Source organism: Myodes glareolus, chromosome 7 (assembly GCF_982192425.1).
Source record: "Myodes glareolus chromosome 7, mMyoGla1.1, whole genome shotgun sequence".
Lineage (NCBI taxonomy): Eukaryota > Metazoa > Chordata > Mammalia > Rodentia > Cricetidae > Myodes > Myodes glareolus.
In genome coordinates, this window is record NC_142032.1 from 20,735,961 (window position 1) to 20,762,304 (window position 26,344).

The following is a 26,344-nucleotide window of genomic DNA, read 5'->3' on the forward strand; positions in this document are numbered from 1 at the left end:
CAAGACAGACATGACTACACAAAGAAACCCTATCTTGAAAAAAAAGCAAACCAAACAAGTACAACAACGAAAAAATTTCTGTTTTAGTTTCTGATGAGTCTCATTTAAAATCATCAATTGAAATTGAGTGGTGATGGTACACACCTTTAATCCCAGTACCTAGGAGGCAGAGTCAGGTGGATCTCTGATCCTGAGACCAGCCTGATATACAAAGCTAATACTAGTACAGCCAAGGCTACACAAAGAAACACTGTCTCAAAAAACAAAAAGCAAACAAAATCATTAATTGAGCTCTGGCTCCAGATTAAGTCAAAATTTCTAGTAACTTCTAAAATATTTCTAAACATATTTCTGCCATTTTATACTACATATTTATGTGAAGTGAGACCCTCAGTGCTGATGACTATAAAAATCAAACTGTGATCAACTGTGGAAGTGTTGAGATGACCACCATCCCACAGTTTCAATAATCAGTCAAGACTTAAGTCTTCATGAAAAGTAAATAAATGCATTTATCTTATTAGTATGTAAATAGTCAAATTATATGTATACCAGCGAATTTTATTGGAGTAAGTTTGTTTATGATTTATTATCAGTAAATGTTTGGTGTTTATACGTATTTCTATATGTGGAGAGTTGCATAAAAGGTTCTTGAATGGAAAATGTTGAAGAAGCCGCCTTGGTTCAGTACTTTCTCTTCTCAAGTCTGCATCCTCCTTTTCTCTGTTTTAGGTACCAATTCTTTAAAAAAAAAAAATTCTGTCCTGTGATGGTGGATTGTGTCCATTTTTCAAAACCAATTTCAAAAAAAAAAAATCTTTCTGTCCTGTGATGGTTGATTTTGTGTTTTAGGTACCAATTCTTAAAAAAAAAAAAAAAATTCTGTCCTGTGATGGTTGATTTTGTGTCCATTTTTCAAAACCAATTTCAAAAAAAAACTTTCTGTCCTGTGATGGTTGATTTTATCTGTCCAATATGCCCATTTAACTGCTCTGTGGAGTACCCAGAAACCTGGTTACACATAATTTTCATGGCTATGAGTGAGTTTTAGAAGTGGATAGCAGTTGAACTGGCGACCTAAATAAAGCAGTTAATTTTCTCCAATGTGAATGGGCATCATGCAATCCACGGAACTGCTGAGGGTCGACTACATGAAAATGTGGAGTAAGGTTGATGTCATTGGCTGGCTGGTGGAACTGGAAAACTGACTTCCTCCTGCCCTTGGTATTCTTGGTCCTCAGTCTTACAGACCCAAACATGGATCTGTACCAGTCACTCTCCAATGCTCAGCCTTCCCAACTACACCACTGGCTTTTCCTCAGTCTAGCTTACAGATGCTGGATGGTGTGGCTCCTCCCAGGACCACATGAGTAAACTTCATTCTAGATGTTTATGTCTTATTGGGTCTGTTTCTCTGTGGGAATCCCAACTATATACATCCTAAAATCTGTCCCATCTTCTGCTTTTAGAGTACTTGAGGAGACAAGGAGGGATTCAGTCTTCTGAGTTTCGTGACATAAATACATTGGTTAGATTTTTGTCAACTTGACACAAAATAGAGTCACCTGGGTGGAGGGAACCTCAGTTAGGGATATGCCTTCATCAAATGGCCCTTAAGCATGTCCGTATGGCATTTTCTTGATTGCTGATTGATATGGGAAGGCCCAGCCCACTATGGGCAGTACTATCTTGGGCATATTGTCCTGGGAGGTATAAGAAAGGTAGCTGAATGTAATCCTGGAACCAAGCCAGCAAGCAGTTATAAGGGGAATTTCCTGTCCCAGTGGTCTGTTCCCAAATACCCAGCAGCTGCTTCCCACATTACCACACAGAGGCTTATATTAATTATAAATGCTCAGCCTTATTACTAACTAGCGCTTACATTTTAAATTAACCTGTATTCCTTATTTACACTCTACCACATGGCAGTACCTTTATTAGCATGGCATGTTCATCTCCTGCTCCCTCTGTGTCTGGCTGGCGACTCCTCACTCCACCCTTCCCCTTGCCATCATCCTTAGTTTGATCGCCTAGCCTATACTTCCTGCCTGGTTAATGGCCAATCACTGTTTCATTAAACCATTTTGAGTGACGAATCTTTACAATGTACAAAGGATTATTCCAGAACAAACAGCAATCCTCCATGCTCTCTGCTTGAGTTCCTGCCTCTAGGTTCCTGCCTCCAGGAGTTTCTACCCTGTCTTCCCTCCATGACTGATTATAACTTACAAGTCAAATAAACCCTTTCCTGCCACTAGTTGGTCAGTATTCTATTGTAACAACAGAGAAACCAATGGATACACTGTCTATCTCTTTGTGTTTGGAACCTTCAAATTCTTCTAGTCCTTTACAAAACAAAACTATGGTCACTATATTGTGCCATTGAGTCCTAGTGCTAAGTTCTATTTAGCTTTATTTTTGGTAAATGTTATCCCATTTTCCTCTGTACAACCCTAATCTTCTCCCCTTCTTGGATTTTGGTATTAACTCTCCTATTCTTTAGTTATAAACTTTTTAATAATAATGGTAATAATAATAATAATAATAGTGAGGACATTTTTTATTTTTTGAAAGAATGAGCCTCATTTTTATAAACTTTATAAAATTATATTTTTTCACAAACCCTTAGAATTGTATTTTATGCTAACCTATATTTGCCTGAGCACATGATATTTTTTTCTAGCCTTTAAGGAAAGCAAACAAACTATTGTCTGTGTCAGATGACTGAAAGAAACACCTTTTAAAAGAATAACCAGGAAAGAGTTATTTATAGCTAAGAAGCAATCAAAAGCTGTTTCCATGGAAAATTTCTGTTACAATTGTTACATCTGAGAAATTCTAAAAAGCATCTAAGTTAGGCAGAATGGAAGTGTCTAACACCAAAGGAGCCCTCAAAGACAATCTTATTTTAAATAAGAAAAGAAAAGTTTGTAAAAATCACAGAAAGTACTTTAATGTCTTTACTGAACATTAGTAAAAAATACATTTCAAAACTTTTCTTTGTCTTTATTCTCATATATATGGCATGGCTGCTCTAGTTAATTGTAGATATGAGTTGAGAGAGAGGACAGCCAGAGGCATCTGGAAGAGTCCAGAGCAGAGTGATAAAAGGGGAAGATTGCACATGGCCAGCCAACTAGACATGGCTAGGGCTATCTGCAGAGAGGAGAGAGCAGCAGGGACAGGGACACCGGTGAGAGGAGCAGCAGCAGGGAGAGAACAGAGAACAGCAGGGTCCTAAGGACGTGATAGACGGGGAGGGAAACAGGTGAGCTGCAGGGGGGTCAGGGGAGGGAGGAGGTGAGCAGGGCTAGAATGCTAGCCTGGACTTTGAGATGTGGAACAGGAACTTGGGATGCTGAGGGAGCCTGGAAGCCAGTGTGAGCTCTGATAAGCTAGTAGGTAGGCGCCACAGATGACCTTTTGTCAGAGGTGAGGGAAATGACTCCTTTTGGTAGAGGCAAACCAGTTTCACAAGTTCCTGAGGAATTATGGCTTTTATCTAAATGTCAGAAATCCTCCTGTAGTCCAGTTTGAGCTTATTTCTGGATATTTGGACTGCCTTTTGGAATTTGGGAATTGGAGTTTCCTTTAGCACTAACAGTGTACATTTTAAACCCAACACTTGAGAGACACAAAATCCCTGTGGGTTCAAGGCCAGCCTGATCTACATAGAGAGTTCCAGGACTACATAGAAAGACCCTGTCTTGAAGAAAAAAGAAAAAGAAAAAGAAAAGAACGTAAAGCTAAAGGTAACTCCTTGTTACTGAACAAACTTGAAATAGCCTGTTTACTCTTTCAGCATTGCACAGAGAACTTAGCAAGAGTCTATGTGGGCAATCAGCTGATTTTCATGGGTTCAAAGAAGCAAAATGCAGAGGCTATGAGAAATTTCCAAAAAACTTCAAGGCAAAAGCCAGCCTGACAGAGCTGGGCATAAAAGGCACATGAGCTCCTGTCTTATGAAGTGGTCTGTCAGCTGGCCTCCTGGAGACTGTATGCAGATAGTCATGGAGACACTTCACCAGTATGGATGAATCTTCACTATGTCCTCTGCAAGAAGACATTAGAAGGTTGGCCATGGTGGCGCATATCTGTAATCGCAGAATGCCACGGCACATGATAGCCAGTTTGAGCCCAGGCTAGGTTGTGTAATGAGACCCCATCTCAAGAAGATGATGATGTTAGAAATAGGTTTGGGGTCTCAGAGAAAGAGACCGCCAGTCTAGACAAGGGAGGGTTTGCACTCGACCAGGAGGGTTTACGCAGAAGAGTAAACACAGAGACAGGGGGTGCACTTAATTTTTATCCTCCGTTGGCCAGAGTCTATGACCTCACAGTCTTAGTACATGGCTAATCATGAAAAAATTGACACCCAGGACACAAGTGGGGCCAGCCACTTTAAACAGAGACTGGGCTGTGATAGAGATGAAACATTTTCACAGAAGTCTTTAAGGTGCTAGAGATAAAAAGATTTGAGATCCTTGTTCTAAACACAAGTTTTACAGTATTTGATAGAAATGATTCATATTTAATGTTTCTTACAAATCCTTCTATTTTTAAACACTTTTCTTCAAATTCTTTAAGATGTTGAGTTTTTGTTTTGTTTTCCTATCTTGGAATAAAAGCTACAATAGGGCAGAAAACCTGTCGAGAAAGAATTGACTCCACAAGCCTGAGTTTGGCTGCTAGAATAAAGAACCAATTTTTGCAGCTATTTCTTTAGCATGGTTTAAGGTTCCCACGTTCCTAGGGACCGCTCTTTGGCCGGGAGTCTATCGTGGGCCCATTAGGATGTTAGATCTGTACCCAGGCCAGAGATTCGAGTCTCTCGATCAGGAGTTTTCCCTTAATAGGCCTGACTGTCACTTCCTCATCCTACCTCCCTAAAGGGGAACCTTAGAATCATCTAGGACCCAGATCAAAGGTCAGAGTTGGGGCAGGGGCGGAGAGGATCTCAGAGGAAATGAGATGAGGGAAACTATGATCAACATCTATTGTATGGAAAATATTATTTTCAATTAAAGTAATAATAGGAAATCCCAAATACTTTTGGCATCACTGGCCTCTGTCAAATACGAAACTGCCAACAGTCCTGAGGATGTTTCTTGCTTTCAGTCAAGGAGGAACTGGTTTTCGAGGCAGGGTTTCTCTGTGTAACAGCCTTGGCTGTCCTGGAACTCAACTTTCCAGACAAGACTTGTCTTGAACTCATAGAGCTCCATCCCCCTGCCTCTGCCTCCTGAATACTGGGCTTAAGGATGTATGCACCACCGCCCAGCCCAATCCATACTTTTAGCACCACACAGGAATGTTCTGGAAGTGCCAACATTTAGCATTGCTTTATGTTTGCTTTTGTTTTTTTTTAAAGACATTCTGGTGATAATATACTTTCCCATTTTTCCTCCTAGCTATTTCAGGGTATGATATCTCTTCATCTTTTATCCATCATCACATTGTCTTAAATTCGTTATATATTCCTTAGGCCTATATTCTTCACATACAGATCCTGCCTTAGTCACTGTTCTATTGCTGTGAAGAGACACCATGACCAAGGCAACTCTTAGAAAGGAAAGAAATTAATTTGGAGTTTACTTATAGATTCAGAGGCTTTGTCCGATATCACCATGGCAGGGAACATGGCGACAGGCAAGCGTGGTGTTGAAAAAGTGATGGAAAGCTACATCCTGATCCACAGGCAGAGAGGCAGATAGAGAGACTGGGCCTGGCATGGGCTTTGGAAACCTCAAAGCCTGTCTCCAGTGACACACTTCCTCCAACAAGGCCACACCTCCTAATTCTTCTAATCCTTCTCAAATAGTGCCACTCCCTGATTACTAGGCATTCAGATACATGAGCTTGTATGGGGGTCAGTCTTATTCAAACAAAATGCCACAATCCAGGATACAGTCTCCAATGAAACGTGTACCCTGATTGTCTTCTCTTACTACCTTCTTTCATTCTGCACATCACTTTTTCATTCTTGTGATGGTATCTTCTTCTTCATTATTATCATTATCATTATTATTATATGTGAGAGTGTCATTCCTGCATGTACGTCTGTACATCACGTGGGCACCTGGTGCCCGTGAAGGCCAGAAGAAAGTGTTGAATTCTTTAGGGTTGGAATTACAAATATGTACAAGTCAGCACGTGTGTCCTGGGAATTGAATTCAGATCCTCTGGAAGAGCAGCCAGTGGGTTTTTGTTGTTGTTGTTGTTTTTGAGACAGGGTTTCTTTGTAGCTTTGGAGCCTGTCCTGGAACTCATTCTGTAGCCCAGGCTGGTCTCGAACTCACCTGTCGATCCACCTGTCTCTGCCTCCCCAAAAGCTGGGATTAAAGGTGTGTGCCAAACCATGGTCCCGTATGCAGTCAGTGCTCTTAACCACTGAGTCATCTCTCCAGTTCTTTCCCTTTATAAAAAAATTAATGTTCTTAATTTTAAGATAGTTTAATTTATCCATGGTCTTGTTGCTATTGTTTTATCATTAGTGTTTTAAAAATAAAGCAGATATTGTGAAAATTTTGTTTCATTTTCCACATTACAGTTGTAATGTGTTTCATTGCATATTACAGCTGTAATCTACTTCCAATTAGTGTGTGTGTGTGTGTGTATGAGAGAGAGAGAGAGAGAGAGAGAGAGAGAGAGAGAGATGAAGTAAGAGTCAAGATCAACTGTCTCTCACACTGTCACTCAGTTACCTAACCACTGTTTTCTGAAATGTTATCTTTTCCCAACTGCACTGAGGGATCACCTTTACAATCAACCAGATTGTGTGTGTGTGTGTGTGTGTTCTGGTCTCTTGAGTACGATCCACTGATCAGTTTGCCTTTCTCAGGACAGCTGAGGGAAGTACTCAGGTGGTATTTTTCTTCAGGGTTTTCCTTGTCTGCTCATAGGTCTGCATAGAAAAGGGTCTCAGGGATACTCTGAGCCTCTGGCTCTTTGACTGGACACAGAAGAAAACAGCTACTCCTGAGCTCAAACAAACAAGACCCCTGGAGGGGGGCGGTCACGGAGACATAGTAGAGCACTGTTTCCACCTGTAGGTCATGATTCTTCAGGGAACAAATGACCCTTTCACAGGGGTCACCTAAGACTATTGGAAAATACAGATATTTACATTATGATTCATAACAGAAAAATTACAATAGGGAAGCAACAATGAGATAATTGTATGGTTGGGGTCAGTACAGCGTGAGGAACTGTGTTACAGGGTTGCAGCGTCAGGAAGGTTGAGAGCTGTGGTTAGAGTGTTTATTTCTTGGTCTTTGTAATTCAAGGTCTTGGCTGACCTTGAATTCTCAGTCCTCTTGGCTCTGTGTCCCTGTGCTGGGCTCATAATTGGGCAGCCACCTTACCCAACAAGAGGTCTTGATCTGAGGTAGGATCCCCCACACTTCCACACTGAGGGAGGGGGCTGTTCTTGTTATAATTAAGAGAACTTTAGGTCAGCCCCTTTAAAAGTAAGTCAAAACAATGGCAAGATGAAAGTGCTCTAAATTAGTTTACCGATAGAAAAAAAAAACTAACATTTTTGCTTTTTGTTTTCCAGAAAACCAACAAAATTCGAGACTAGAGAGATAATTCAGCGGTTATTGTTTGCCGTTCTTCCAGGACCCAAATTCACCTCTCAGCACCCACACTGAGAAGCTCAGAACTTTCTGTAACCCTCCAGTTTCAGGGATCTGACACACTTTCTGGCTTCTATAGTCTCCTCCCCACAGACATATTCACACAAATAAAACTATATAAATTTTTGAAAAGACAACAAAATTCAGACATTGAACCACACAGCTTTCTATTGTATAAAGGTTAACAGATATGAGGCACACATCTGTAACGGTGTACAATACTTTGAAAGCTGAGGCAGGAGTACTTCAAGTTTTAATTCAGCATGAGCTTCATTTCAAGAGCTTATCTCAAAGCAAAACCACAACAAGAAAAACAGTAAAAAAAAAAAAAATTCTAGGCACGAAATGGGTTCTAGGAAAGAGTATGGTTAAGACTGTGCCATCTTTGTATTTCTATTGTCTGTCTGTCTTCCCTGCCTCGGATAATGGCTCTTTGAAAGACTCTGTTCATACCATTTTCCAATATAGCAGTGTGGATATGAACCAAGAATATAGGCTGTGATATTAACTATATGCCTGGATTCAGATCTCTGAGAGTCCATGTGTGAATTATGGAAACTTTGGGCTTATTTAAATTGTTTGACCTCTGGCTTTTCTTAGTCCAAAGTGGGGAGAAAAAAGTTTATCTTCCTCACAGATAATATACAAGGAGTGTATATTATCTCAGGATGATAATATCTCAGGTATCTCAGAGCAAGAGGCCTGCGAACACTGCCACTGCCTTTGGTAGCCAGGCATGCTCTCTTATCTTCCAGCCTTCAGCGGTGTGTCCCAGGCTGTAAGTAGCTATAATGAAATGAGCTTCTGCTAGCCAGCATTTCCCAAACTGTTGAATGTTAACTGCTGGACTTGGATGTGACAAATTTACAAAGTTTTGGGTTGAGACTAAATATTGTTTTTCATTTTCAAATTGTTGATTTTTGGCAAATGGGCTTGATTTTCTATTATTGTAATGATATAAAATGTCCTTTGAAGTGTCTTTTTAAAAGTGAGCAGGTTTAAAGAAAAAACACTGAAGGCTGGAGAGATGGCTCAGTGGTTAAGAGCACTGACTGCTTGTCCAGAAGTCCTGAGTTCAATTCCCAGCAACCACATGGTAGCTCACAACCACCTGTAATGAGATCTGGTGCCATCTTCTGACTTGCAGGGACATGTCAGGCAGAACACTGTGTATATAATAAATAAGTAAGTCTTGGGGGAAAAAAGATTGAGTAGCACATTAACTCTTTGGTGTAATGTAATACCCCTGGTTGAGCAGTTCAGGGAGAAGGTGAGATTTAATCTGGAAGTTTGGCTACTTCTGGTTAAAGGTAGTGGGGTTAGTCTGGAGTTCCGTTAATAGCAACAGACTGAGGTTGGTTTGGTATTTAGATAAAAGAAAAACCAGGCAAATGTTTATAGGAAGCCTGCTGCACCATCTTTGTAACTCTGGGGTGACTTAAAGGCTATTGTACAGTTAAAATAATTACTTTATAAAGCACATTAGACCAAAATTTGATTCTCTTGTTCTGCCCCTTACTAGGCAGATGGCTTTAACAGGGGATTTAAATCACCTGGCTTTTGGTTTTCACATTATGAGATGTTCTGTTTCATAACTTGAGGGAGGGGTTAAATAGTGTTATAAAATAAAGTTCCTGGTGAAAGCAGTGAGATGGCTCCCTGGGTAAGATCACTTGCCACCAAGTCTGACGACCCGAGTTTAGCCTCTGGATCCACTGGATCTCTGGAGAGAACTGACTCCTACAAGTTGTCCTCCGACCTCTATATGTGCACAGTGCCCCTCACCCCCACAGATAAATACATGCTTTAAGAGAAAAAGAAGATGAAGCATCTAGCATAGTGCCTGCCTGGAATAAACTTTAATCCTGAAATAGTTAAGGGATGATAGTACCAGGCATTCTGGGAAACTTGCAGCTTCTTGGCAAATCCCAAGTACTGGGGTCAGAACTTGTATCTGCAAGCGGTTGATGGAGCTGTAGAGCCCTAGGTAGAGCTCCAAAGCCCTGCTCATCCTTTCTCTGCCAATCCCTTTGCCTGACCTCCTCCAGTGTTCATCTAAGAACAACTGAACTGGTAAGCCAGAGGAATCACACTGCATTCACCCAACAAACCCAGATGAAACCCTGCCAGTGAAGGGTGCAGAGGGGTGAGTACCCTCTTGTACACTGTAAAGATTGTCACTTGAATTGTTTAATAAAACGCTGATTGGCCGGTAGTTAGACAGGAAGTACAGGTGGGGCAACCAGACTAAGGATGATGGGAAGAAGAACAGCAGAGTCAGGGGTCACCAGCCAGACATAGAAGTAGCAGGAGATGAATATGCCATGCTAATAAAGGCACCACTAGAGTGTAAATAAGGAATATGGGTTAGCTTAAAATGTAAGAGCTAGTTATTAATAAGCCTGAGCTTTTGGCTGAACATTTATAATTCATATTCAGCCTCTGAGTGGATTATTTGGGACTGAGCAGTAGGGACAGGAAGCTTCAGTTTATAGACGGGTGTATTTTCCACTGTCCATTCTGTCTGGTCATCCAGTCCTCCAAGGCCCTCCAATGTTCTACCAAGTTAGGTTTAGGATCAACATCTTGTGAGCAGAGATGAAAAATTCTCTTGAACAAAGATTTGAAGGTATTTGTCTATCTAAAAGCAGAAAGCTTCCAGCAGTGACCATCAAATCCTCATCAAGTCTTGGGTTTCCACGGTAACCAGAAAGATAGAGAGAAGGATTCTGAGAGAGGCTGAGGTTCTGTAACTCTGCAATCTGCCAAGACATCTGTGACTAACAGGTGAGAAGAGAGAGAGTAGTCTTTCTTCTCAATATGCAGACATGGGCATCAACCTCAGGAGCGTTACCGCCTTTGAACACTATTATATCCCTGATGAACAGCTGTTGGAATGATAGAAGAAAATCTCCACTTAAGAAAATAGGGGCTGGAGAGATGGCTCAGAGATTAAGAGCACTGACTGCTCTTCCGGAGATCCTGAGTTCAATTCCCAGCAACCACATGGTGTCTCACAGTTATCTGTAATGAGATCTGGTGCCCTCATCTGGACAGCAAGCAGACAGACAGAACACTGTATACATAATAAATAAATAAATAAATAAATAAATAAATAAAAGTTTTTAAAAGAGAGAAAATAGAAGATAAATAGAGAATTGAGCAATCAGAAAATTATTTATGAAGCTCCTTTCTCATGCACCCTTCCAGGAGAAACCTTGTCCAAAGTGTTAAAATAGAACCTTGAATATAAAACTTATTCTCACTGGGGATGGAGAGATGACTCAAATGGTTAAGAACACTGCCAGCTCTCCCAGAGGATCTGGGTTCGATTCCTAGCACCCACTGGCAGCTCACAACCATCTGTAATGCCAGTTCCAGGGGATCCAACACCCTCTTCTGGTCTCCAAGGGTATCAGGCATGCATGTGGTATCAAACATATGCAAAGACAAAACACCCATGTGAAGAAAATAAAACTTTTAAAAAAAACTTTATTCTATTAAAAAAAATTGTATTCTCTGTCTTAGCTTTTACCACTGCTGTGATGAAATGCCAGACCAACTGCAACTTGGGAAGGAAAGGGTTTATTTCACTCACAGTTCCATATCAAAGGCAGTGAGGGCAGAAACTCACATGAGGCAGAAAACTGGAGGCAGGAGCTGCTGCAGGGGTCAAGGATGGATGCTGCTTAAAGGCCGTCTCATCATGGTTTGCTCAGCCTGCATTCTTATGGAACTCAGGGTCAGCAACCCAGGGGTGGCATGATCCACAGTGAACTGTGCCGACCCCCATAAACCATTAGTTAACCTTTAACCTTTAACTCTAGCACTTGGGAAGCAGGGGCAGATAAATCTCTAAATTTGAGACCAGCCTCATTTATAGAATGAGTTCCAACCCTGTCTCTGAAAACAAAACAACAACAACAAAAAAAAAAAAAAAGAGAGAGGAAGGGAGGAAGGAAAAAGAAAGTCCCTTGCAGACTTGCATATAACTCAATTTTATAGAGATATTTTCTCAGTTGAGGTTCCTTCCTCTCAGGTGACTATAGCTTGTCTCAAGTTGGTGTAAAACTAGCCAGCCCAATTGATCCTTTGTCAACTTGACACACAAACACAACACTATTAAGCCATAACTTTTCCTTTCTTGTTCTTCCCCAAGATTACACATTAATATCAAGATTACAATATTAACATTCCAAATTTTAAAAATCCCACAGTCTTTAAAAATTCAAAATCTTAAAAAAATTCAGTCTTTTTAAAACAGCCATTCTCTATTAAAACCTAAAGTTTCTCAACTATGAGCTCTTACAAAATAAAAAATACTTTTTTTACTTCAAGAGAGAAGAATCAGGGCACAGTCCCAAACAAATCAAAGCAAAACCAAACTCCAGCTGGGCAGCACTCCTTGAAGCCTAGCACTTGGGGAAGCTGAGACTGGCAGATCTCTGTGAGTTCAAAGCCAGCCTGGTCTACAGAGTTCCAGGACAGGCTCCAAAGCTACACAGAAAAATCCTGTCTTGAAACCTCCCCACCCCAAAAAAGAAAAACAAGCTCCAAAATGTAAATAACTCAACATCCAATGTCTGGGTTTCACTCAGTCTTCTGGGCTCCTCCAGGTTTCTTGGGTCACTTTTTTGGCTCCACCCTCTCTACAACATTACAACACACAGATTGTTTTCTAGGCGTTGGTGCCACTCCACTGCGGCTGCTATTGTTGCTGATTGTCTCGTGGTACTTGCATCTCCAAAATTCTGGGCTCTTCTGCTGCAATTGGGCTGCACTTTCACCAATAGCCTCCGTGGTAGTTTGAATGTAATTGGCCTCTAAAGCTCACAGGGCGTGGCACTATTAGGAGGTGCGGTCTTGTTGGAGGAAGTGTGTCATTGTGGGGGCTGATTTCCTATGTTCAAGATACTGTCCAGTGTCTCAGTCCATTTCTTTTTGCCTGCTAATTAAGATGTAGCCAGTACCATGTCTGCCTGCACGTCACCATGCTCCCTGCCATGATGATAATGGACTGAACCTCTGAACTGTAAGTCACCACAGTTCAATGTTTTTCTTTATAAAAGTTGCGTGTCTCTTTTATATATATATATATATATATATATATATATATATATATATATATATATATATACTTTATTATGTGTACAGTGTTCTGTCTGCATGTATGCCTGCAGGCCAGAAGAGGGCACCAGATCTCATTGCAGATGGTTGGGAGCCACCATGTGGGTGCTGGGAATTGAACTCAGGACCTCTGGAAGAGCAGCCAGTGCTCTTAACTGCTAAGCCATCTCTTTAGTCCCCTCATGTGTCTCTTCACAGCAATAGAAACCCTAACTAAGACAGACTCTCATACGCCCTCTTCCTGGTGCCAAGCCTCAACTTCTCTGCACGGCCCCTTCAATCCTGGGCTTTCAGCTGCTACTGAAATGGCCTCCTGACCTCTCACAGTGCCAAGGCTCAGCTGCTCTTCATGACCCCTGCATGCCTTCAAAATCAGTACCACTTGGGTGACTCTTACACTACCAAGTTGGGCTGCCTGATTGAGGTACAACATTGGCCACCTCTGGACACAGTTTCTTTATGTTAACTCTGAGGAAACACTTCCCAGATTCCCTCAGTGTGCTGGTCTCTTCTTCCTTCTCCTTCTTCTCATTTTTCAAAATAGGGTTTCTCTGTATAGCCCTAGCTATCCTGGTCTTAGCTCTGTAAACCAGACTGGCCTTGAACTTACAGAGATCTGCCTACCTCTGCCTCCTGACTACTGGGATCAAAGGCATGTGCCACCACTGCCTGGTTATGCTGGCCTCTTCTTAATCATTATTAATTTCTCAGATCCAGATAACCAGCATCAGTTGTCCCAGAAAAGCAAAGATTTCAGGTCAATTCTGTTGGTTTCAGTCCCAGCTGACCAGAACCACAGCATCTTAATTCAAAATAATAAATGGCTCTGGTAGCGTCTTTGCACTTCCCTCTGAAACTTTACAAGCCAGGCCTCCATGGTCTGCACTATTCTCAGCATCATTATCTTCCAAGCTCCTACAGAACAGCTCCCTGAGCCCTCAACAGGCAATGCTTGTCTAGCCCAAAGTTCTAAAGTCTGTCCACAATCCTCCCCAAAACAACATGTTGTGTCTGTCATAGAAACACCCACTATCCTGGTACCAACATGTCTTTTCAGAGCTATGATGAAAGACCATGGCCCAAAAGCAAGGTGGGAGGAAGGGGTTTATTTGGCTTATACTTCCACATCACTGTTCATCAAAGGAAGAAGTCAGGACAGGAACTCAAGTCAGGCAGGGACCTGGAAGCAGGAGACCATACTGGATACTAGCTTTCTCATCATGACTTGCTTAGCCTGCTTTCTTACAGAACCCAGGACCACAATGAGCTGGACCCTCCTCCCATCTATTAGTAATTAAGAAAATGCCGTACAAGCAGATCTTATAGAGGTATTTTCTCAACTGAGGGAGGAGGTTCCCTCCTTTCAGATGACTATAGGCTGTGTTAAGTTGACATAAAACTGACCAGTGTTAGGAGTAAACCTGAGGCCTAGCCCATGACAATCACGTGCTTACAACCACTTTCATTTTTGTTGTTTTTTTGAGACAGGGTCTCACTACATAGACCCTGGAAGTCACAGTGATCCACACAACTCTGCCTTCTGAGTGGTTTTTTTTTTTAAATTTTATTTATTTATTTATTTATTTATTTATTTATTTATTTATTATGTATACAATATTCTGTCTGTGTGTATGCCTGCAGGCCAGAAGAGGGCACCAGACCCCATTACAGATGGTTGTGAGCCACCATGTGGTTGCTGGGAATTGAACTCAGGACCTTTGGAAGAGCAGGCAATGCTCTTAACCTCTGAGCCATCTCTCCAGCCCACCGAGTGGTTTTTTTTTTTAAATTTATTTATTTACTTATTATGTATACAATATTCTCTCTGCAGACCAGAAGAGGGCACCAGACCTCATTACAGATAGTTGTGAGCCACCATGTGGTTGCCAGGAATTGAACTCAGGACCTTTGGAAGAGCAGGCAATGCTCTTAACCGCTGAGCCATCTCTCCAGCCCCTGCCTTCTGAGTGTTAGGATTAAAGGCATGCGCCACTGTGCCAGGCCAGGTCTGTTGACTTACTAAGCACACAGGGCAGTTTGATCAGGTACTTCCACATGGCTGAGTAAGCATCACTACTACTCACTTCCAGAAAGTCTTTGTCAATCCCAACTAAAGCTCTGTGTTCATTAAGTACTGACTTCCAGCTCTACCTTCTCCCAGCCTTTGGTAACTTCTATTTTACTCTCTGTCTCTGAATGAACCAGTCTAATAACTTATAGAAACTGAGTCACATGGTATCTAGAAAAGCTAGCTATGGTTGGCCAGGATCTAGGTTGGGGGGAAAGACACAATCAAGCACCTAACTTCTTACCCAACCTTACCCACGCACAAATGCTTGCGTCCTTCCTCGGGCACCATCCACCCTGCCTGTTGAGACAGAGCTCTCATTGTCCTGGAACACGAGGTAGTCGAGGCTGGATGGCCAGGGAGCCTAGGTAACCTGGCTGTCTTTACCTCCCCAGTGCTGGGGTTACAAGCACAAACCACCATGCCTGGGTGTTTTAATATGGGCTCTGGAATTCTAAGGCCAACAGGAAGGAGAACTGGACAAGAAAACGATGACTTGAGACAATGTATTTGGGGGAAAATTTGCAGGTAGGGTCACTTTAAGAAGGAAACCCACCCACCATCCGCTTACAGGATGGAATAAGCATAGGGCGGAAGGGGAGTGTGGAGAGATGAAAAGGTGTCCTTCTTGAAAGGTGGACACTGGCCATCACCAGGAGTGACCAAAGAATGCGAGTGGTGAGTGAAAGAATGGCAGGTGATCCACAAACATCTCCTGAGGTCAGCCTTTGTCAGGGGTCTGTGGGGGACTGCGGGAGGAATCCAGGAAAACAAGTCTGGAATGCTTAGTGGGTAGAGGGAGGCTGTGGGGGAGGCCTGCCATAATTTAACCAAAATAGAGAAACTTTTCAAAGTGCTGTGGTCCCAACAAACAGGGGGAGCAAGCTGAAAGCAAGCCCTTTACCAACTGAGCTAGCTCCCCGCTCCCCCACGTCTTGCCCCTTCTTTTATTTTTTAGTTTTTTTTAGACAGGGTCTCACCTCGTAACTCTGGCTAGCTGGAATTCTCTATGTAGACCAGGCTGGCCTCATACTCACAGGAGTCTGCCTCTACCTCCCCAGTGCTGGGATTAAAGTCGTGCACCACCACACCTGGCTCCCTTACTACCCTTTGAAAGAAAGCGAGTGAAGAGCCTCCTGCACCAGACCGCCTCTGTGATGGCTGCAAGAATGAACGCCTGGGGAACTTTTACAAGTTATGAATGGAAAGACAAAGTTCTGAATGTCAGGGGTTGGGAGCAAGAAATAATTTTATATATACATATATATATATATATATATATATATATATATATATATATATATATGAAGCATTCTTGAACTCAGACTTGTCAGAGCATGCTGATGCTCACCTCTGCTCCCAGCTCTGAGAATGTCAGGTCAGTCAGGGTTACACTAGCAAGACCCTGTCTCAGGAACAAACATTTCTCATATGGGGCTTGATGAGTACTCTTACAGAGGACCCAGGGTCAGCAGTTAAGAAAGTATAGTGTTTTTCCATAGGAGCCAAGTTCAGTTCCAGCACCCACACCTCTGATACCCAAAGACACTTTCATTCATCTGCGTGTGTGTGTGTGCAAACACATACACATACACACACACACACACACACACACACACCAACCTACTGCATAACTAAACTTTTTGTTTTTTTAACTCTGAGAATTATTGTGGCAGAGGAACATCTGGTCTGTCTCTCTCTATTGGGCAAGAGTCTGGGATGGAGTCAGAGAAACTTTATCTTCCAAGATTATCAAGACTGGGCTGGAGAGGTGGCTCAGCAGTTAAGAGCACTGGTTGATCTTGCAGAAGCCTCAGGCTCCATTCCTAGCATTCTCATTAACTGGTTCCAGGAAAATCCATACCTTCTTCCTAGGCACCAGATATGCATGAGCTGCATATTCATATAAAATACACACATACATACATGTAGGCAAAACACTCGAACACATTTTAAAAAGGCTAAGAAATATGCCATTAAGGTGATTTAATCCTTGTGCAATTATAAAATATTTCATACAAACCTGAAGCATATTGCCTACTCCACCCCTGGGTTGTACCATAAAGCCTGTTGTTCTAGTGTTAGGTAAAAAGACAGTTAGTAGCTTGGATGCCATTGCAGATAGACTCGCTCAGAATCAGAGCCCAACCCACCTCCTGTTTCCTTGGTGATACTAGAAAGGGAAACGTCATAACTGCACCTCCTTAAATTTGCAAAATACTGGAAACTCTGGAAATAGCTGCTGTTTATTGAAGTCTATTAAGGGAAACCTATTCCTCCTGGTCAAAGGCTAGACTCTTGAGTTCACCCTTTGACCCTGGGTGGAGTCTTGACAATTCCAGCTTCCCCAAACTTTAGGAACCATTGTCCCCCTCCTATAAGAGTTAATTCAAACAGATTCAACACAATGCCCAGCAAAATTCTTCAAAGACCTCGAAAGAACGGTATTCAACTTCATTTGGAAAAGCAAAATATGCAGAATATCTGTAACAATCCTGTACAATAAAAGAACTTCTGATGTAAATCAAAACAACTCTGAAATTCCATCTTACACTTATAAGAATGGCCAAGATCAAAAACACTGATGACAACTTATGCTGGAGAGGTTGTGAGGGGAAAGGGAACACTCCTGCATTGCTGGTGGGAATATAAGCTGGTACAACCCCTTTGGATATCAGTGTGGCAATTTCTCAGAAAATTAGGAAACAACCTTCCTCAAGACCCAATAATACCACTTTTGAGTATATATCCAAAGGATGCTCAACCGTGCCACAAGAACATGTGCTCAACTATGTTCATAGCAGCTTTGTTTGTCATAGCCAGAACCTGGAAACAACCTAAATGCCCCTCAACCGAAGAATGGATAAGGAAAATGTACATTTACACAATGGAGTACTACACAGCAGAAAAAAATAACAACAGCTTGAATTTTGCATAAAAATGGATGGAGCTAGAAAACATTATTTTGAGTGAGGTAACCCAGACACAGAAAGACAATTATCACATGTACTCACTCATAGGTGGTTTTTAAACATAAAAAAAAGAAAGCCAGCCTACAAACCACAGTCCCAGAGAATTTAGACAACAATGAGAGACTTACATAGATCTAATCTATATGGGAAGTAGAAAGTAGAAAAAGACAAGATCTCCTGAGTAAATTGGGAGCATGGGGACCTTGCTGGAGGACTGAAGGGAGATGGGGAGAGACAGGGAGGGGAACAGAGAAAAATGTAGAGCTCAATAAAAATCAATTAAAAAAAAAAGAGTTGCCAGGCAGTGGTGGCAGATGCCTTTAATCCCAGCACTCGGGAGGCAGAGGCAGGCAGATCTCTGTGAGTTTGAGGCCGGCCTGGTCTACAAGAGCTATCCATATAGGCTCCAAAGCTACAGAGAAACCCTGTCTCGAAAAACCAAAAGAGTTAATCCAAGAGTGTGGTGGTGTCCAGCACTCAGGAGGCAAAACCAGGTAGATCTCTGCATTCTAGGCAATTCTAGTCTGCATACCAAGTTGTAGACCTTGTCTCAAGTAAAACAAAAGTTAATCTAAATAAACCTGTCTGTCAATTACCTGGACTGGAAAATGAATGAAACAGTCTCTTCCAGAGACCGTAGAAAACATAACGTCACTCTGGCCATTGTCCACCTTGGCTTTATGAGAGTAGTTTCATTGAACTGGCCCCTTTGGTAATTGTACATCCTCCCCCTTAAGAGTTCTTTGCGCTATTCTGTAAAAACTCTGCCTTGAACCTGGAGACCATTTGTTGCTATCGTAGAGGACCTGGATTGAGTTCCCAGCACCCACGTGGGTGGTAATTCACAACCACCTGCATACATCAGCCATGCATGTGTTGCACAGACATGTGGGCAAAAAACTGGTATACATGAAAATAAACAAATTTAAGTATCAAATACACCTCTGACCTTTATGCTCTATTCTGTTCTTGCCTGAATTTATTCAGTGGAGATCTCAGGGACCAGCGAGCTAGAGCGAGACCAGAGGAACAGACATAAAGGGAAGACAGAGGGGCTGGAGAGATGGCTCAGTGGTTAAGAACACTTGTTTTTATTGTCAGCGCTCCAGTTGGGCAGTTCACAATTTCCTGTAACTCCAGCTAATGCCCTCTTCTGACCTCCTTGGGCCCTGGAACATGTGTGGCATTCACTCATACAGATACACACACATACACATAAATAAAAGCAATAAAAGGAAATCTTTAAAAATACAACCAGAGAGGTTTTCTTAATTTTAATTAAATAATTTAGAGACAGAATCTCACTATATAGCCTTGGCTGACATGGAATTTGCTGTGTAACCCAGCTGGCCTGGAACTCTGAGATCTGCATCTGCTTGAGTGCTGGGATTAAAGATGTGTGCCATCATAGCTAGCTCTCAATTTGTGTGTGTGTGTGTGTGTGTGTGTATGATATGGATGTGTATGGGCACATGTATACCACTGTACCACGTTTGGAGGTCAGAGGACAACTGGCTTTTATTTGTTTCTTGAGACACAAGGTTTCTCTGTGTAGTACAGGCTAGCCAGAACTCACTATATTGACCAGGGTGGGGCCTTGAACTCACGGAGAATGTTGGGAGTAAAGGCAAGCAACACCATATCTGGCAGAGGACAATTTTTGGGAGTCTGTGCTCTCCTTTCACTGGGAATCTGGAAATGGAACTTAGGTCATCAGGTTTGTACCATAAGCACCTTTACCTGCTGAGCTATCTTGCCAGCCCACAAGGAGAGCTTTGAAGTCAAAAGCCCCAACCGGCTAGACTCCGGTACTACCCCAGTTAAAGAGATAAGCAATGATAAAAAACAGAGAGAAATTTCTTCAATGTGGCCACATTGTAAAGAGAAACAAGCTCGTCAAAAATTTTTGATGAAAACTTACTTTGTCTGGTTGCTGTCTCCTTGGTCCTTGTCCCAGCTGTGATCCAGTAAAGTCCAAAAAAAGTCCTTATTGCTTTAGGAGACAAGTTATCAGGAAATAAGTACTTCTGCTTCTGGGTGTGGCCCCGCCTTATCTGCGACGGTCTTCCCGCCCAGGGTTCTCAGAATCCAAGGTGATTTCAAGGAAAGGTCAATCGCCAGGTCTGCTTTCTGTGCCCTCAGGTCTGAAAGGGAGGTGAGATATCAGGCTCCACCCCACTTTTACCACCAGCAGGGCCCAAGTAGGAGTTGTACGGTTTAGCAAAAGATGTTTCTAAAATGCTTGTTTCAAAAGGACTAGAGACTTTAGGAAAAACAGACAATAAGGGTGGAAGAAATTACTCTTTAATTTACTGTTGAAAACCAGGGTGTGGTGACTCACTGCTACTCCCAGCACTTGGGAGGCAGAGGCAGGCAGATCTACATAATGAGACCCTATCTCAGAGAACACTTTTGAGAATGCGACTGTGCCCTGCTCCAAATTACTGCAGATTGTTGAAACAGTGATGTTTCAGGCTGTGCCTGGCCCAAGAATTAACCACTGCCGCACTGTTTTGTAAAGCTCCTCTATTTTGGCTGAGCAGTGACCTTTCCTAAATGAAAGTGGCTTGTCTTAATAGTTCTGCCCCACCCCCAGGAAGGCTGACAGAATAGATGCTTCTTGGTCATCTGACATTCATTAACCTATTACACAGGTATTTCCTGAGATATCCTCTCAGCGACTGACCAAGGGCTAATTTAATAAAGGGCCATTTTTAAGTTTCCCCATACCCTTCCCTTCTCCATAACTATACTAGCCTATAAATAGGTAGTAGATTCTGATTTTTTTCTTTTCTTTCTTTCTTCCTTCCTTTCTTTCTTTCTTTCTTTTTGTTTTTTTTTTTTGGTTTGTTTGTTTTGTTTTGTTTTGTTTTTTGAGACAGGGTTTCTCTGTAGCTTTGGTGCCTGTCCTGGAACTAGCTCTTGTAGACCAAGCTGGCCTCGAACTCACAGAGATCTGCCTGCCTCTGCCTCCCGAGTGCTGGGATTAAAGGCGTGCACCACCACCGCCCAGCTTGCTTTCATATGTTTATATGCACTTCAGTTAGTCTTTTGTCTTCCCAGGTTTGAAACCTAAAACCAACAATGCTTTGGTGATGTCCCACCAACCTGTCACCTGATTCCCGGGTACGTGTGTTGAGGGACCAATAGTCAAAGATCTCCTGACTGTCCCAAGGGCCTCAGCTTGGTCCAGTCTCCACTGCTGAGGCCCCTACTCACATTGTGGTTCTTCCGTCTGCCCATTTGACCATCTGGACCAGATCCTGGTTTCCCATCCTGTGGCTTCCATAGCCCCTCCCCTCACTTCTGCAGCTGGAATGAACCTTGAGGCTCAGTTCAAATCAGTGACCTCCTTGGCTTGATTTTGCAGAGACACCTTCCAGAGACCTACAAGATTGTTGGGCCGACCCTTTTCCTCCTGGTCCAACACGTACCCCAGAGACCCACTCTGCAAGGCTACTTCTGTCTCTCATGGCTCTTTGTAACTTCCAGAATTCTGCTGTAGCCTCTTTAACACTTCATGGGCATTCTATAACCTGTCTATAACCCAGGCTAAGAGTGGAGGTACCAGTGTAGATATATTTACTTGTGTTTTGCAATGTGTGAGTTGAAAGTTAATATTAGTTAAGAATGGGATAGAAGTCCCCGAGTTTGTCTTATACAGTTCATGTAGGATGGCCGTGAACGGGCCTTATGAAGGCCTATTATGGAAAATTATTTCTCAGACGTGGATGGAGACCTAACATTCCAAGCTAACCAAAACATCCTGGTTTAGAAGGTTGTTTCCCCTTAAACCATATAAAGAAATAGGAGGCATAATTATCCCTTTACTGAGATAATACACTTGTCTTCCCAGAATCCTTTCAGTGCATTGCTTACAAGCTGTAACCACAGAGTTTTCTAAAATCTTCCTGCTTTTCTGAATTACTCAGAAAATTGTAACTTTTCCTTTTTTTTTATCCTTTCTAAACCTACTATCCCTAGTAATTTGAGTTACACACTCTACAGCAATTCAACTTTGCTTTCAACCTTCCTAATGCTGCGACCCTTTAATATAGTTCTTGTTGTGGTGACCCCCAACCATAAAATTATTTTCATTGCTACGTCATAACTGTAATATTACTTTTGTTATGAACTGTAATGTAAATATCTGCGTTTTCCGACGGTGTTAGGCCACACCTGTGAAAAGGTCCTTTGACTCCCCCCAACCCCAACACCCCTCCCAGGAGTTGCGACCCACAGGTTGAGAACGCCTGCTCTAAAGCTTCCCTCCCTGCCATGTGGCTGCTCCAAGGCTAACTTGAATGATAATGGCTTTCTCTTTCTTCTGGGCATCTGCCAGGACTCACGGCTAGCTGGCTAGCCGCTCTGGGGGTTACCTTTTAAACACTAATGAAACTGCACCCTGGCTTCTGTTTGAGTTCATTTTTTTTTCTTTTTAATTAACAAAACTAAGAACCCCAAGAAGGAACCCAGATTTCCCATAGACAGCCTTCAAAGGAATCAGGAAAACTTGGTAAGTTTCTGCTGGATGAAACTGGTATAGCTTGTTTGGTAAATTTCTGCTGAATGAAGCAGGTGTAGCTTGTGATTTTACCATTAATCAGTGAACTCTGATGTTGTGAGAAGCCAGATGTGCTGGTCTGTGCTTCTGCCACAGTGCGCTCACGACTATCACTCACCGTGGTACAAGAACACCTTTATTTAGGACATATTTGCTCTCTTATTTTCCTTTACTGGGACAATGCTATATATTGTGATCATTTCAATCATCAAAAAATTGTGAAAGATTATGAAAGTGGGGGAAAAAGGAAAAAAATTACTTACTAGGAAGCCTCAGCACATCTCTACTGACAATGCACATGTCTTTGGTTTATAAATATGCAAGCGTTTCTGATGAGTAGTGGGACAAATGAGCCCCAGATTCCCAAGTGGATAAAATCAGTTTTATATCTATTTATAAATTCCTTAAAGTATCCCACTTGACTTATGCTCATGACAATTTTTGGCTTCTCTTTTGAATTGGCTATCACACTTGGTTTTCTCGTCCACTGACAGATTAGATTAAATTTTGATAGGTATTCATTCAGTTTATATTTGGGAGCATCAAGATGGTACCTTAAAAAAAAAACCTACACTCACCGGGTGGTAGTGCAAGCCTTTAATCCCAGTACTTGGGAAGCAGAGGCAGGCGGATTTCTGTGAGTTTCAAGGAAGGAAGGAAGGAAGGAAGGAAGAAAGAAAGGAAGAGTGGGGGGAGGGAGAGGACGGGCAGAAGGGAGGGAGGGAGGTCTTATGAAGTGAGTTCCAGGACAGCCAGAGCTATTACACAGAGGAAACCCTGTCTCGAAAAACCTAAAAACAAAACAAAGCAAAAAAAAAACCAAAAAAAAAAACCTCAGAAAAACCCACACTCAAGTATAGGTACCTACATTCAGGTGCATGCACGCGTGCCTACCCCCCCCCCCCCCCGCCCACACACACACGCTTAAAAGTAATAGAAGAATAAATTTTCCTTTGGGTTTTTCGAGACAGGGTTTCTCTGGGTAGTGATGGTTGTCTTCGAAGACCTGTAGATCAGGCTGGGCTCAAATTCAGAGATCCACTTACTCTGCCTCTCCAGTACTGGGATTAAAGGTGTGAGCTACCATCACCTGGCTAGAACAGATCTTTTAAAAATTCACTATTGAACAGTTCCTTTCTGGGACCTTGAAAATTGGGAAACTCCTGGTTTTATGAAAGAGTGGGGCAGTCTTTAAACTCGTGGACTCTTTCCTTTCATATGATATAAGATACTGTTGAGCCTGTAAGAGACAAGTGTTTAATGTCCACCAAAAATAGCCAGGCAGTGGTGGCGCATGCCTTTAATCCCAGCACTCGGGAGGCAGAGGCAGGTGGATCTCTGAATTTGAGGCCAGCCTGGTCTACAGAGCAAGTTCCAGGACTGGCTCCATAGCTACAGAGGAAACCCTGTCTCAAAAAACAAAAGAAACAAACAAAAAATGTCCACCAAAGACGTCCTCAGTTTAGCAGCTTTTCCTGGAAGACTAGGGGCGGTGGCTGCTGCTGCTGGCAGTAGTCTCTGGCTGGGCTGGTCCTGTCACCTTCCCCAGTTTCCCCAGATCAAATGCCTTGGGGGTAGCTAATTGTAGCTGGGGCGTGTCTCTTAACTGCTCTGGGAATGGGGAATGGAGAGCCCATCCTTGTACTTTCAAGTCCCCTTAAGTAGCAATCACCCTGCAGAGTGGCAGTTGTGGGTAGGAACCAGGTTGTTGAGGTTTCAGAGTTCTTGTTCTACTGTAGTGTAAGGCTCTAGAAGTTGGTTCCCTGTCACCCTCAGGGTGATCAAATTCCAGGTAACTCTGCTGATGAGGTCTTTTAGCTGCTGAGGGTGGGGCAGGGCGGGGCAGGTCTTCCTTCTCCAAGCACTTCCCTCCTCAAGCCAAACCAGTTGCAGCCTGCACCTTTAGGCTTTACAGCATCAGCCCTTTGCTCTCCAGCTACTTCCATGACTGCCTGTAAATTCAGGCTCTGTTTGTGGGAACAGACCCACAAGGTAGCTCAGTTCCTTCCTTCCTTCCTTCCTTCCTTCCTTCCTTCCTTCCTTCCTTCCTTCTTTCCTTCCTCCCTCCCTCCCTCCCTCCCTCCCTCCCTCCCTCCCTCCCTCCTTTCCTTCCTTCCTTCCTTCCTCCCTCCCTCCTTCCCTCCCTCCCTCCCTTCTGCCCTTCTTCTCTCCCTCCCCCACTCTCTCCTTCCTTCCTTCCTTCCTTCCTTCCTTCCTTCCTTCCTTCCTCCCTCCCTCCCTCCCTCCCTCCTTCCTTCCCTCCCTCCCTTCTGCCCTTCTTCTCTCCCTCCCCCCACTCTCTCCTTCCTTCCTTCCTTCCTTTCTTCTTTCTTTTCTTTCTTTCTTTCTTTCTTTCTTTCTTTCTTTCTCCTTTGACACAGGGTCTCTGTATGTAGCCCTGGCTGTCATAGAACTCTCTATGTAGACCAAGCTGGCCTTCAACTCATAGTGACTCATCTGCCTCTGCCTCCTGAGTGCTAGGATTGAAGGCGTGAGCCACTAGGCCTAGGTTGGAAGCTCTATTTTAAATGAGATGGCACCAGGCCCTGCCCTCTGTGTTGTAAAGAGTGGCACCATGGGACCCACGTGCCAGAGGAATCACAGCTGGACACAAGGCTTACGAGAGAGCTACGGGCCTGTTCTGAGGGTGGGACGTCAGCATCTCCTCATCAGGGCCCCCTGCATTGCTTTCCAGACAAGGCTTCTGGCTTCCTGCTCCCTGCCTGGAGACCACACTGCCTGAGCTGTCTCCGGCTTGATGTGCTTGTTACTCCCCTCCTCCTCCACACTGTTCTTCCTCCCTCCTATCACCTTTGTGCATTCCCAGAGTGCCGCCTCTCTTTCTTTGGAATAATTCCATTTTTTTTTCTGACTCTGACTCTTTACCAGGTGCCTCAGAGGGCAGCTTCTAATCCACTACCTTCCTTGCCTGCCCTCAGACAGAAAGACTTGTTTTCATGACTAGCGTTGATGTAATCAGCATCACCGATGCCACTCAGCCAAGGAGTTGGATGGGTGACTGGAGTTTAAGGCTCAGCTTTGGGCATTCCTTCTGAGGCAGTGGAAGGTTGCTCAGAGCTGGGACACTCAGAATGACAGGACCTTTGCTCAATCAACTGCTTAGCTGATATTTCTTATTGTCTCAAAGACTTATTTCTTGAGGGTCATCTCTGGAAATTCCGCTTCTTTCATGGCAGACCCTTGCTTTGGAGTCTTCTTGCTCATGAGACCCTTTAAGGGTGAACTTTTTGCTGTGGCTTGCTTTGGAGACTCACCCCCTTCTCCCGGGTCTCCTGAGGCTTATACATGTATACTAGATCCTACATGCTTGCCTCTTAGCCGGGTGCTGCAGAGTCTGCCTTCTTCTAGGCATCCTGAAAGTCCTTGGAGACTGGCTGGAATTTAAAGCAACAGATTAGTAATGAATGCATTTCAGGACATATTTAAAATGGCAGACCCGTTCAATCTACAAATCAAAATTCTTTTACTTTTTATAAAGGAAAAGAAATTGATTTTAGATTTCGCTCAGATTATGAATTTTGGAGATGAGTTCAGATTTCGGAGGCCTAAGGGTGGTTACCTGTTACTCTTTAGACAGGTCAAAGCCCTTGAGAAGGCAAGTCGACCAGCACTAGCCCAGCAGAGCACAGCGCCTCCTAGTGATGATCCTTGGCAGCCACTCTTCCCTCTGAAATGAATCTGACTCTTTGGAGCTGGCCCATGGCAGAATGAAGACGCAACTGATCCGCATTTTTACAACCTCTCTGGCTTCGGAGTTCTTGCCTGTCTTAGCCTACAGTCTCTTTTTCTGTATGGTAAGGGCTACCAGATGAACATGAGGTTTTGTTTCTGGGCTTTTTTTTTTTTTTTAAATGTGGGTTAAAGACCCCTCCTAAAACTTCCTCTTAGTGCTTGCTGTTTCTCTTCAAGGGAAGAAGAAAACATAAGGAAAAGTGTCTTGAGCAATGAGACGTGT

The 26,344-nt window shown here is 43.0% G+C and overlaps 1 protein-coding gene across 2 annotated transcripts in view; it reads right to left on the reverse strand.

The window, feature by feature from the left end:
• The window catches only part of Lcor (ligand dependent nuclear receptor corepressor), a 155,889-nt gene extending 136,078 nt beyond the window's left edge, over window positions 1-19,811 (reverse strand). For both annotated transcript variants that reach the window (XM_048452874.3, XM_048452872.3), the window contains exon 1: window positions 19,726-19,811. The gene's annotated coding sequence lies outside the window, so the exon portion shown is untranslated. The remainder of the gene's footprint in view (window positions 1-19,725) is intronic.
• Window positions 19,812-26,344: the final 6,533 nt, after the last annotated feature.